This window comes from Rhinopithecus bieti, unplaced genomic scaffold (genome assembly GCF_001698545.2).
Source record: "Rhinopithecus bieti isolate Rb0 unplaced genomic scaffold, ASM169854v2 scaffold_48387, whole genome shotgun sequence".
NCBI lineage: Eukaryota > Metazoa > Chordata > Mammalia > Primates > Cercopithecidae > Rhinopithecus > Rhinopithecus bieti.
Window position 1 is genome coordinate 1,753,477 of NW_016819911.1, and position 12,448 is coordinate 1,765,924.

At 38.9% G+C, this 12,448-nt stretch overlaps 1 protein-coding gene across 1 annotated transcript in view; it reads right to left on the bottom strand.

The window, feature by feature from the left end:
• The window catches only part of TNIP3 (TNFAIP3 interacting protein 3), an 85,872-nt gene that overhangs the window by 35,714 nt on the left and 37,710 nt on the right, over positions 1-12,448 (bottom strand). The window lies entirely within an intron of this gene.

The window sequence follows — 12,448 nt, forward strand, 5'->3', positions numbered from 1 at the left end:
TGTATTTTTTAGTAGAGACGGGGTTTCACCGTGTTAGCCAGGATGGTCTCGATCTCCTGACCTCGTGATCCGCCCGTCTTGGCCTCCCAAAGTGCTGGGATTACAGGCTTGAGCCACCGCGCCTGGCTGTGCCACATATTTTAAGAGTCTGGCTTTGAGTCAAGCTTTGTTTCATGAGAAGTCTCGCTAGCTGAAATCATTTTCAGAGAAACAGAGGTGTCATTCCATGTTTCCAAGGCTATTGTGAAGAGTCTTCATTTCTGAAGTCACTAAAATATTATACAGAGGAAATAAAATTAAAATTAAAATTAAGAAAGGGAAATGTGGTAAAGGAACAAGGATTACCAGTCACTGGTCTGTAACCATCATTCTAGTGGACAATAATTATCTTAAAATTAGTCCAAGAGGAGAGCACCATATTTCTATAAGTTATCAGAAGCATTCTTTGGCAGGTAAAAGAAACATGGCTTTTCCTTTGTATGCTTTTAGAATGGGAGCTGAAAAACCTTGTTTGTTTCCTGAATCTATTTGCATGAATTTTTAAATGTATGTGCTATGTAGGTAGGAAAGAAAGGATCAGTAATGACTAGAAGATCTAGCTCTAAAATGTGATCTGGATTCACAGCTTGGCTCTACCACTCCCTGCTTGTGAATTTGGTCATCTAAGATGCTTAAGGTCTCTAAGGCTCAATTTCCATTTTATACAATGGGATAGTAATAGTATTCTCCTAGGGTTGCTATGTGAGCTTAGATAGTAATAACAATTTGACTCTAAAGATAGGACCATCAATCAAATTATTTATGAAACAAATAGTATGACAAAAGGAAAGGGAAACCCACAATTTATGCATCACTCACTCTGTACTTGACATTGTGTTGGTTCCAAAGGAAAACAAAAGCAAAATTCCCTGCTTATGATGAAATGTACATATACATACACACATGTGTGTGGCTGTGTGTGTGTGTCAATATATATACTTGAAAAACTAAACAGTAAATGAGAACTGGGAAATAAATGATAGAGACAATAAAGCCTGTAAGAATTCAGAGGACAGAGTGTTCACTCTCACCTTTAATAGCTATGGAAAGAGTCAGAGTTTCTGCTGGGCCTTGAAGGGTAGATAGGATTTTGATAGAGAGTGAAAGCTGAGCTATAAATGCTGTAAAGGGAGCAAAGTAAGAAAGAGAACACAACTGGGCAAACCTAGGTATGAAGGATTCTGACAAATCCAGTTTAACTAGAATAGGGTCCATGTGGCATTTCTAAAGTTGATTTGGATGAAAACATAAAATATTTTAATTTCAGATTAAGACATGTTGACCTTATAGGCCATAGAGAGTTACAAAAGACCTTTGGGCAAAGGAATTACATGATCAAAGTGGTTTTTTAATTGGTTTTAGTTCATCATGTATTAAATGAGAGAGATTGGAAACTGCAATGTAGTTAATATTGCAATGTAATAATATTAGCAAAACTAATATTCAAAATGTTTCTTTTAACAGCTTGTGACAATCAAAATATTTAGCAATCAGTTCACCAGGGGCACTAGGAATGGACCATACCCCTGGACTCGAGACTCCTATATTAATTGCTTAATTGTCATCTCCGCTTGTATGCATAATAGTTGCTTTCTTCTGTACCTGACCTGTTTGATCAGGATAACTTAGTTTATGATTTTCCCTGCAAAACTTGCCTTCCTTCTTACAATTAATAACACCTTTTATTTTCCAGATTGAAAATCTTGGAGTCATCCTTGACTCCTCTTTCTCCTACAGCCTGTATCCAATCTATCTGAACATTTTGTAGGCTTTTTGAAAATATATCCAGACAGGGGAGGAACACATTACCACAAAAGCCCAGAGACTTCTCAGTTTAATGAGCAGGTGGCAAGGTGAAATAAACTTACCTTTTTTTTTTTTTTTTTGAGACAGAGTCTTGCTCTGTCACCCAGGCTGGAGTGCAGTGGCACAATCTCGCCTCACTGCAACCTCTGCTTCCCGGGTTCAAGTAATTCTTCTGCCTCAGCCTCCCAAGTAGCAGGGATTACAGGCATGTGCCACCACACCCAGCTAATTTTTTTGTAGAGACAGGGTTTCACCATATTGGCCAGGCTGGTCTCGAACTCCTGACTTTGTGATCCACCTGCCTTGGCCTTCCCCAAGTGCTGGGATTACAGGCATAAGCCAACATACCCAGCCTTTTTCTTTTCTGTTTTCTATTTTTTTGTTTTGTTTTGTTTTTGAGACAGAGTTACATTCTGTAGTACAGGCTGGAGTACAGTGGTGAAATCATAGCTCACTGTAAGCTCCAACTCCTGGGCTCAAGCAATCCAGCTGCCTCAGCGTCTTGAGTAGCTACAGTTGTATGCCACCACACCTGGCTATTTTTACCTTTTAAATTTTTGTAGAGATGGGGCCTCACTATATTGCCCACACTGGTCTTCAACTATTGACCTCAAATAATCCTCCCACCTCAACTTCTCAAAAAAAAAAATGCCTTTTAATAACTTTTTCAAAATGAGAACTTTAATATTTGCTTCCTGATTTTATTCATAGGAACATTTTTAAGAGCGTATCCAGCAGTGACTGATCTCTGACTGTTTGTCAAACCTAGTTCCACCACTTGCTAGTTATGTGACCCTGCGCAAGATGATTGGCATTTTTGCATTGACACCAACTCACCATCATCTTTTAGCTGGATTATTGCAATAACCTAAGGGCTTTCCTGCTTCTATTTTTGCTCCTACTCGCCCCCCCGACCCATTATTAATACAGTGGCCAACGTGAGGCTTTTAAAATGTCATTTCGTGCTCAGAACCTTTCAGTGGCTTCCCATGTCACTCAGAGTGAAAGCAGAACTCTTTACAGTGGCTAGCAAGATCCTACACAATCTAGCCCAGGCCCCTCTGACCTCATTCTTGGTATCCTTCTGTTAGTTCATTCTGTGCCATGTCCTGGCCACAGTGTTGCCCCTTGAACCTGCTCTCTCTTGCCTAGAACTATCTTTTCCCTAGATGTCCACATGGTACATCCCCCGACCTTTGATAGGTAATGGTGTAAGTGACATCTGTTTACTGAGTCTTTACTTGGCCTCCCAATGTAAAATTGCTCTCCACCCCAGCACTTTCCATTCACCTTTCCTGCTTTATTTTTCCATAGCACTATATTTTTTTCTTCTTTTTGTTGATTGCCTCCTGACACTAGATTGTAAACTCCATGCTAGCAACTTTTGTGTATTGTGTTCACTCTGTATTTCTCGAGGCTAAAGTAGTGCCATTTTAGTGCCTGCGCATGTTCACGTGGGACTCAGACACACACAAATTGCCTTCTTTACCCTGAAACAAATTTATGATGTTCTCAAATCAGGTATCTTCTCAAGAGATATGAGATCTAAAGATCAGAAACTTCAAATTTTTGGCTTCCAACTAGTAAATCACCTCTCTTTGTTCCCCCAAACCTGGTTTTGAACAAGCAGAGTCAGGGGATGGGGTGTTACAGATTCCACAGCCTCTTGGGGGATATATGCTCATGTCCCTCCTGGTTGGAACTCTGAAACAATGCTCCTATGCAATATAGTGAGGTTGTTTGCAGTCTGTTTTGATTATACATTTTTAGTTTTTAGGGCACATCAGATACATTAGAAGGCGAATCGGCTTTTGTTGACGAGTCTGTAGCCTCTATAAAACTGCAGACTTTGTGAAATCCATGTTTAAAGATTTCTGACTGCCCCACAAAGCAGTAAACAATCTGACTCACCTTGACCATCAGCTCCTCTGAGAAGGCTCCCCTGGTCCTCCAGAGTGGAGTTAGCTACTTCCTTTCTGAGATCTCATGGTGCTTTGTGAAGCATTAACTCTCGCACTTATTGTAAAGCAGTTGTTAATTGTATGTACCTTTCTCCTGAGTTCCTATAAGCTTCTTGAAGATGAGGTCAGTATTTATCATTTTAGCCTTGGGAACTACCACAGTACCTTCAGGGTACAGAGTAGTAGTACAATACATTTTTATTGAATAGGTCCATTTATGTATGAATCTATAGTACAAAATCATAGCACACCCCTGCCTTTCAGAACACAGTCCAGAACACACAATGATCACAGGGATACACAAAGTTACAGGCTTTGCCTCCAAACCAGAAATGATCAGGTAGGACTGTAACACATGTTTAAAGAGCTGGCCTGTTTCCGTGTATTTTCTTTTTATTCATTTTATAGGCAAATATTTTACTTTATCCTATTTTGGTTACGTGATCAATATTCTTTAGCGTTCATACAAATGCCTCTTAAAATTTTTTACTTGATTTCGATTACTATTTAATAAATAAAAAATATAAATAATTAGATATGCTATGGGAAAAAATTTAAAAGGCAGAACTGTTGTCTTTAATGAAATTTTCTACATTTTCATGGTGCTTTCTAAGATCTTATAAGTTAATATATTGAAGTATTAACTGATGATCCTCCAAAACACACACTATTCTTTTGTTTTATGTAGCTAATTCTTTCTTTGCTCGGTAAGATATTTTTTTTTTTTTTTTTTTAAAGAAGGAATCTTGCTCTGTCACTCAGGCTAGAGTGCAGTGGCATGATCTCAGCTCACTGCAACCTCCGCCTCCCGAGTTCAAGAAATTCTTCTGCCTTAGCCTCTCAAGTAGCTGGGATTGCAGGTGCCTGCCACCACGCCCTGCTAATTTTTGTACTTTTAGTAGAGTTGGGGTTTCATCACATTGGCTAGGCTGGTCTCAAACTCTTGACCTCAGGTGATCTGCCCACCTCGGCCTCCCAGAGTACTGAGATTATAGGCATGAGCCACCATGCCTTGCCAGTAAGGGATATCTTTTGTCAGATTAAGTTTGTCGTAGAATAAAAAGAGGAGAACAGCCCCTGTTTGGCCTTTGCATTTCAAAATAGACTCTCCAAACTCTAGATACCATCTGGAAAATCAAATCTTTGAATTTCAAGAGCTAATGTTTTCAAAACAATTTTTAAAGATTTTAGGCTAATTTATTTTGTGCAATTTATTTTGAAATGCCTCAAAAAGTAACATGAGTTGATGGATTAAAAGAGGGATGGATAGATGGATGAATAAATGGTGAACAAGTAGAGTAAAATGTTCATGTTCATGGCAGAATTTTGATGGTGGGTATATGCGTATACCACACAATTCTTTCAACTTTGCTACATGTTTGAAATGTTCATGATAAAATGTTAGGGGAAAAGTCTGAATTAAGGCATAAAAACTTATACTAAGAATAACTGATTTAAAAAATGAGTAGATGAAGAGTCAGTGTAACCTGTCCTTACCACTTTCACCATCTGCCCCAGAAGAGTAAAGGTTTCATGCCCCAGGAAAATGATTCCTGGATGTTTCTCAGTTCTCATGAGGAAATGCAGCCCTACTACCCTTCTTCTTCTTCTTCTTCTTCTTCTTCTTCTTCTTCTTCTTCTTCTTCTTCTTCTTCTTCTTTGAGATGGAGTCTCGCACTGTCACCTAGGCTGGAGTGCGGTGATGCGATCTTGGCCTACTGCAACCTCTGCCTCCCAGGTTCAAGCGATTCTCCTGCCTCAGCCTCCCAAGTAGTTGAGACTACAGGCATGAACCACCATGCCCGGCTAATTTTTTTGTATTTTTGGTAGACATAGGGTTTCACCATATTGGTCAGGCTGGTCTTGAACTCCTGACCTCAAATGATCCACCTGCCTGAGCATCCCAAAGTGCTGGGATTACAGGCAGGAGCCACACCACACCTGGCCCCTATTCCCCTACTTCTAGGTACTCATCTATCATCTTCCAAATTGCTTACATTGAACATCAAAGAGCAGAGTCGGCTCCAGCCTTACTCACTGGGTTAAGTCCAGGGAAGGTACAAGCCTTGAAGAGAATTTCTCCACACCACCATGGTACACGGCTGTGACATGGCCTTACAACTTGTCTAAGTAGAGAAGTCCTGAGACAACTCAACCCTAGAGTGGTGTGGAAGCAGAGCCAGAAATTTCCTATGCTCCTGAGAAGGATGAAAGAGTGGCTAACTGAGGGTTTGAGGGGGCCTCAGAGTCAAACTGAGGAGGATGTAGTGTTTACCACATGACCCTAAGGATAAGAGATGTGCTGAGTGACCTGGATGCTTTAGTGATTGCCAGTGAGGATATAGGCCAGTGAAAAAAATCTGTAAGGGATAGACTACATCAGTGCCAATGGCAATGTCAGATGGGGGATCACTGTAGCCCTGATATCTCCACCCCAAAGTTGTCAGAAAAATACATGACATCCAGTCAAATTTGAATTTCAGATAGACAACAGTTTTTTGCATGTTTGTCCCCTACAATATTCTGCCATTTATCTGAAATTTAAATTTAGGTGAACATCCTGTATTTCTATATGCCACATCTGGCAACCCTATTTCACCCAGATTATTTCACAAAATCTGTTCCACAAACCCCTAGGTACCATTACATGAAGGGATAGGGTAGAATTCTTGCATACCACTGCACAGAAAATATAAATTGCCCGAGAAAACACTGAAGTGACTGAAATTTTCTGCAGTCAACTAGATAAATTATTTTCCAAAGGACAAGCTACAGTTCCTAGAATGGAACTAAATTTAGTTTAGAAAACAAATAAAATTACTATTTTGTACTAAGGAGTTATGTGGTTTAAAATACTTTATTTGCTTCAATCTGAACTTCATAACAGCCCTGTAAGAAGAGGCATCTTTAATGTTAATGAGGACAAAGTTGAATTTAGAGATGGCAAATGACTTGCTCACAATTATGATGTAACAAATGGGTGGCTAAACCCATATCAGAGTTCATTTAGTCTTCCTGGTTTACTTCCCCCAAAGAACCTTTGATCTATGTTGGTAGACATAAATAATACACCTAAAAATTATAGCAGGAGACATCATTTACCAATGATGGAAAAGCAATGCGGGGGCCCAAGCCATTAGGAATATGATTCAGGGAAGTTTTACGGGAATTAAGCATTTTTTGAAGGATAGATATGAGGTAGCTTGACCTTTGATGTTGTATCCAAACAAAATCTTAACAAATTCCCACTACTGCTTGCCTAGAGATTAATTTCCATTTCCAAAATAGAAATTAGTGGTCAGAAAAGAGAAATTCAGTATTTAAAAACTGTAGTAATCAGAAAGGAGAAACTCAGCCTTCAAAAATTGTAGTGGTTAGAAAAGAGAAATTCAGCCTTTTAAAACTGTAATCTGTGTTTGAGTTTTTTTAAAAAAAAATTCTTTTCTCTGGAAGGAAATTAGCTGCTGATCATTTTATAGCAATGCAGATCATTCTGTTTTTCTCTTGTACTTTGCTCATGTGTTGAGTTCACCTTCATTCATGTATGCACTTTTTTCTTTGAGATGGAGTCTGGCTTGTTACCCAGGCTGGAGTGCAATGGTGAGATCTCGGCTCACTGAAACCTCTGCCTCCCGAGTTTAAGCAATTCTCCTGCCTCAGCTTTCCGAGCAGCTGGGATTACAGGTGTGCGCCACCACACCCAGCTAATTTTTTTGTATTTTTAGTAGAGATAGAGTTTCACCACTGTGGCCAAGCTTGTCTCAAACTCCTGACCACAAGTGATCCACCCACCTCTGCCTCCCAAAGTGCTGGGATTACAGGTGTGAGCCATTGCACCCAGCCAATGTATGCATTCTTATATTAAATACTTATTGATTATTGTCTGTGGACCAAGTATTGTGCTTAGTACTAGAATATGAAGATGAGCAAAAGGCACATCTCAGTTGTATTTTCTGTTTTCTGAATATAAAATCTGAACATTAGAGGGGACCACTCCATTGATGATGGAATCTTTTCTGCATCATTCCTGCCAAGTCCAGATTAGCTTGGATACTTCAGGTGAAAGAGAACTACCTTTTTCCTGAGGCAATATATTTCAACACTATATCTATAGATTTAGACACTATTTTTAAATACCAAAAGTTATAATTATAAAAATTCAGAGACTAGGCATGGTGACTGACACCTATAATCCCAACACTCTGGGAGGCTGAGATGGAGGAATCGCATGAGCCCAAAAGGTTGAGGCTGTAGTGGGCCATGATTGCACCACTACACTCCAGCCTGGGTGACAGAGCAAGACTCTGTCTCTAAAATAATAATAATAATAAGCAAAATTTTAAAAAATTAAGAAAGAACATGTGCATATAAAGATGATACAGGTATATGGAAAGGCTAATGGTGAGTACTCAAAACATTGGTGATACAAAGAACACATAATAGAAGTGTTTTGTCTGAAAATAGGCCTGACTCAAAAAAAAAAAAATCTCCCAATATGCTAGCCTAAAAAATTGTAAACATTTGCTAACTCAGTTTTAATGACAAACATTTATTTTAAAAAGAAATTCAGAATAGCTATCTTCTTCACTGGAAAAAAAAGGAAGAATTGATCTTATTTTTTTGCTACTTATTCTAGAGTCCCATAAGAAAACATATTTACATACTTTGTGAGTTATGCCTCACTCTCACCACAAGTACAAAATAAAGTAAAAAGCGTTTTTGTTACATTTCATCTAGAAGGAGGACATGAGAATGACATGAACATTCTTCAGCAAGAGCTTACAGTGTCCATTTTGCTAGTACTGTTCCCATACCCATTCAAAAATATTTTCAATCAAACTAGAAATAAGAAGGCTTACTTGAGAAAGAAGACTTATTGATGCATTAGATTCCAAAACCCAGCTCGGGTTGAGATGTCCCTAGGAGACATCCACATCCTGTCACAAAGCTAAACAGATCAAGAACATCATGAACACATTTACTAAACAACTCTTATGAACACGTTATTTATGGTATCTCTCAAGCCCAATATTTTGCTTCCTTAACATTGTCATGAGTTTATACATTTCCTAACCCACAGGCTTATGCTGTTCTTCTTCTTACATTAAAAGGAATACCTATCCAAAACTTCTTCAGATTTACTTACTGAAGTCATGCAAGTCTGGAAGAAGACAAAGGTGGAGTGATAATTCCAAAAGTAAGAATAATACCTTTGGCTTTAAATGTCCATTCAGTAGAAACCCTGAGACCTCAAGTGCTTTTTCTTCTCTTCGTAGGGTTCTAGGAAGACTTATATTCTTCTAATTAACATTTATAATTTCCACACAGATGCCACTTTTCACTTCAAGTCTTGATTACTTCCACCACCAAGCCCCCCAGTGTTGTCATCTGCTCCCCCGCCCACCCCATTAACCCAAACTGGAACTGCCCGGACTGTTGTGTTCACTGAGGCAGAGAGAATCCTCTTCTAACTACTGCTTACATCTTCCAAAAGATAATCTGCATCTCCCAGTTTTTTGTAACTCTTTCTTTTGTGGAACATGGGACAAATTCTCCCAGTGGTAGAACAGATGACTTCTGAGTAAATAGAAAGCATCCTACTCAAAAGTGTGTCTTATTTATCAACAAGAATGGAGCCTCAGTTTATATCCCCGTTGCACCACTTCTTCTGTCCTGTATAGAAATTTCTGCCAAACGGGTGTGTGGCTTTCAAAAGTTAGGGAAATATTTTCTCTCCTTAATATTTATGAGTTTTAATTATTTGGTCTTAGGATCCAATTTTAGTTCACAGACCTATGTCTCTGTTTTCCTGGGATGTCTGGTGGTGTACTTTATTAGAAGATAGAGCTCAAGCTGGGCATATGCAGCAAGATCTCCTTATCTGGATGTATACCTGATATTCATGTAGAGTGGAATCCTTTAAAAATCCTTGAATGAATGGAAGGAGAAATATGTCATAAATTAACCATGGGATCAAATTAACTCTATGGTGATATTTTGGGAAATACAACCTGGCCTATTTATCCACTAATCTGTTTAATTTGGAGGGTTTATAAAACTTTCAGAATCAGAAGACTAAACACTAAGAGCCAAGCTTTACAGATAATAGAAAGATACATGGTTCATTTAAATAACTTCACCTATGTTGCCAGTAATGAGTTTCAAATGCCATAAGGTACAGCAGCTGAGCTGACAGGTTCCTCACTGCCTGAGAATTTGCAGGCAGAGCTTTTCAGCCAGGTATCCAAAGGTTTCCCAATGAAAGCTTAACAGATCCTCACACGACAATGCAACATTTTTTTTTCTAGCAGAAAAAATAGATCAAAACATTCCACAGCTACAACCTTTGAAATTAGATAATGAGATTCAAAGAGGAAGTCAGTTATTGTATGAGAAAACCATTAAAGAAAATTTTGAAGCTCAAGCTCATCCTACTAGCATTGTGATTATGATGATGATGATGATGATGATGATGATGATGATGATGATAGTGTTGTGTTGATTTAGCACTTTATATTTACAGAGTGTACTTTCACTCACTTTGTATAATTATCACAACCCATTGTACAGATAAGAAAATAAGATTTTGATTAAAAAAAAGAAAACAGCTTTCAAAAAAAGGGAAATAAGAAAAGGAAAGCCAGATTTTTTTTTTCCCAACAGCGTGGTTACAGAAAACGTGTGTCAATTTACGGTACTTTGCAAGAAGTTTTTCCCTCACAATCTTTTGAAGTGTCATGAGTACATATTAATCTTGGAACCAACCAAAGCAATTTCTCAAGGCTTTTTACCTTGGGAAGAGTGTCCAGGTCTAGAATTTGTCCCCAGCCACTGGGAGTTCCTCCCTGAACTTGTATCAAAAGTAATTAAAAGCCCATTTCTAGTTCTGCCTCTAAGTTAAAATCAGAAGCAATGGAATCTAAAGACAGGATGGGGCTTTTAGGTAAATTCAATCCTGGCAGGATCTGCTTAAAATTTGGGCATTTTTCCCTTTCATTCCCAGGTTTCATCCTTGTTTTCAAGCATTATTGGAACTGTATTTGTTTACCCAAGAAATACAATTCAAGTATCCTGTCCCTTTCTTTTGTATTTGAAGATATATGACTGCAGGTTCATATATTATTTTCATAATTTTCTCATAGTACTTGGACAATAACTTGGTTATATATAGCTTTCATTTAACATTCATATTGGAACCTTAATGTCATTCTCACTTAGGTAATTATTTTTCCTTTGCCTACAAGACTTTAAATGACCTTTGATTACTAACTTTCTACTTCTTCAACTGTCCCAGAATATAAAAGCATACTTTCATGCTCATGGAGTTCCTCATGTTCATCAATAGTGGTTTGCTGTTTCCTCAAAGCAGTGAGTCAGTCTGTTCATTTCTCTTATAGTAATTATTCTTCTTTACATATTCTTGGCAATAGTAGCTGAACAAAAAGGGAACTTGACATATATCTCAGACTCTTTCACTAAATAATATCTCTTTTATTCAGTCGCACCCTTCACATCCCATAAAGTCAGAAAGAAACCAATTTCCTTCTCCTGGAAAGGGAACCTACCTTATTGTTCTTAGGCTAACTTCATTCAGTGTGAAAACAAGAGAAGTCTTCTTCAGTCCCTGTCATTGGCTCACCCTTGTCTTAACCAAATAGAAATTTTCTTACATATTTCCCTTTCTATCGATATCTCAGCAAAAATGTGAAGGTCTTTGTTTTGTTTTGAATATAGGATTTCTTTCTGCAGAGTGCTATTGTGTAAATAGTAGTTCAGCAGAGATTCCACCTGGAAACTAAGCCATGTTTATTCAAAGAATCAAATATTTGAAATACCTGCAGAGGACAACTGAGAAGGATATGCCAGTGGTCTATTGGGATAAAGAATGAAGACTCCTGGGGGCTGTTCTGGGATAATTTACCCAGGAGAGAGAATCAAGTCACAGTGGCTTGATCCAAGTTTGGTGCTTTAAGCTCAAAGAGGAGGAGTTAGCCTGATGACAGTATCGTTCCTGACACCAGCTGGAGCTCTGGTCTAGTCTTTAAATAACTCTGAAGTGAGGGAGGGAAAATTAAAAGTAGAAAGTACAGGGCAATTGTTTTCATTAGACAGATTTGAGATTAGGTCCAGAATCTAAATCCCCTTAGCTGTACAATCATGAGAAAATTGTTTAGCCGCATTGAACTCCAGTTTCCCCATCCATAGAGGGGTAAAGATGAAATGGGCTGATGAATAGAAATACTTTGCAAAATGCTGGCCAAGAGTAGGTGCTCAATAGCAGCTAAAACTCGAACAAGGACAAACTGAAAGGACTGTGACCCTCCGGCAAACACTGGAAGTGCAAGCTAATGTTAGAAAAGAAGAAGTCTCAGGCCGGGCGCGGTGGCTCAAGCCTGTAATCCCAGCACTTTGGGAGGCCGAGACGGGCGGATCACGAGGTCAGGAGTTTGAGACCATCCTGGCTAACACGGTGAAACCCCGTCTCTACTAAAAAAATAAAAAAAAGCTAGCCGGGCGAGGTGGCTGGCGCCTGTAGTCCCAGCTACTCGGGAGGCTGAGGCAGGAGAATGGCGTAAACCCGGGAGGCGGAGCTTGCAGTGAGCTGAGATCCGGCCACTGCACTCCAGCCTGGGCGACAGAGC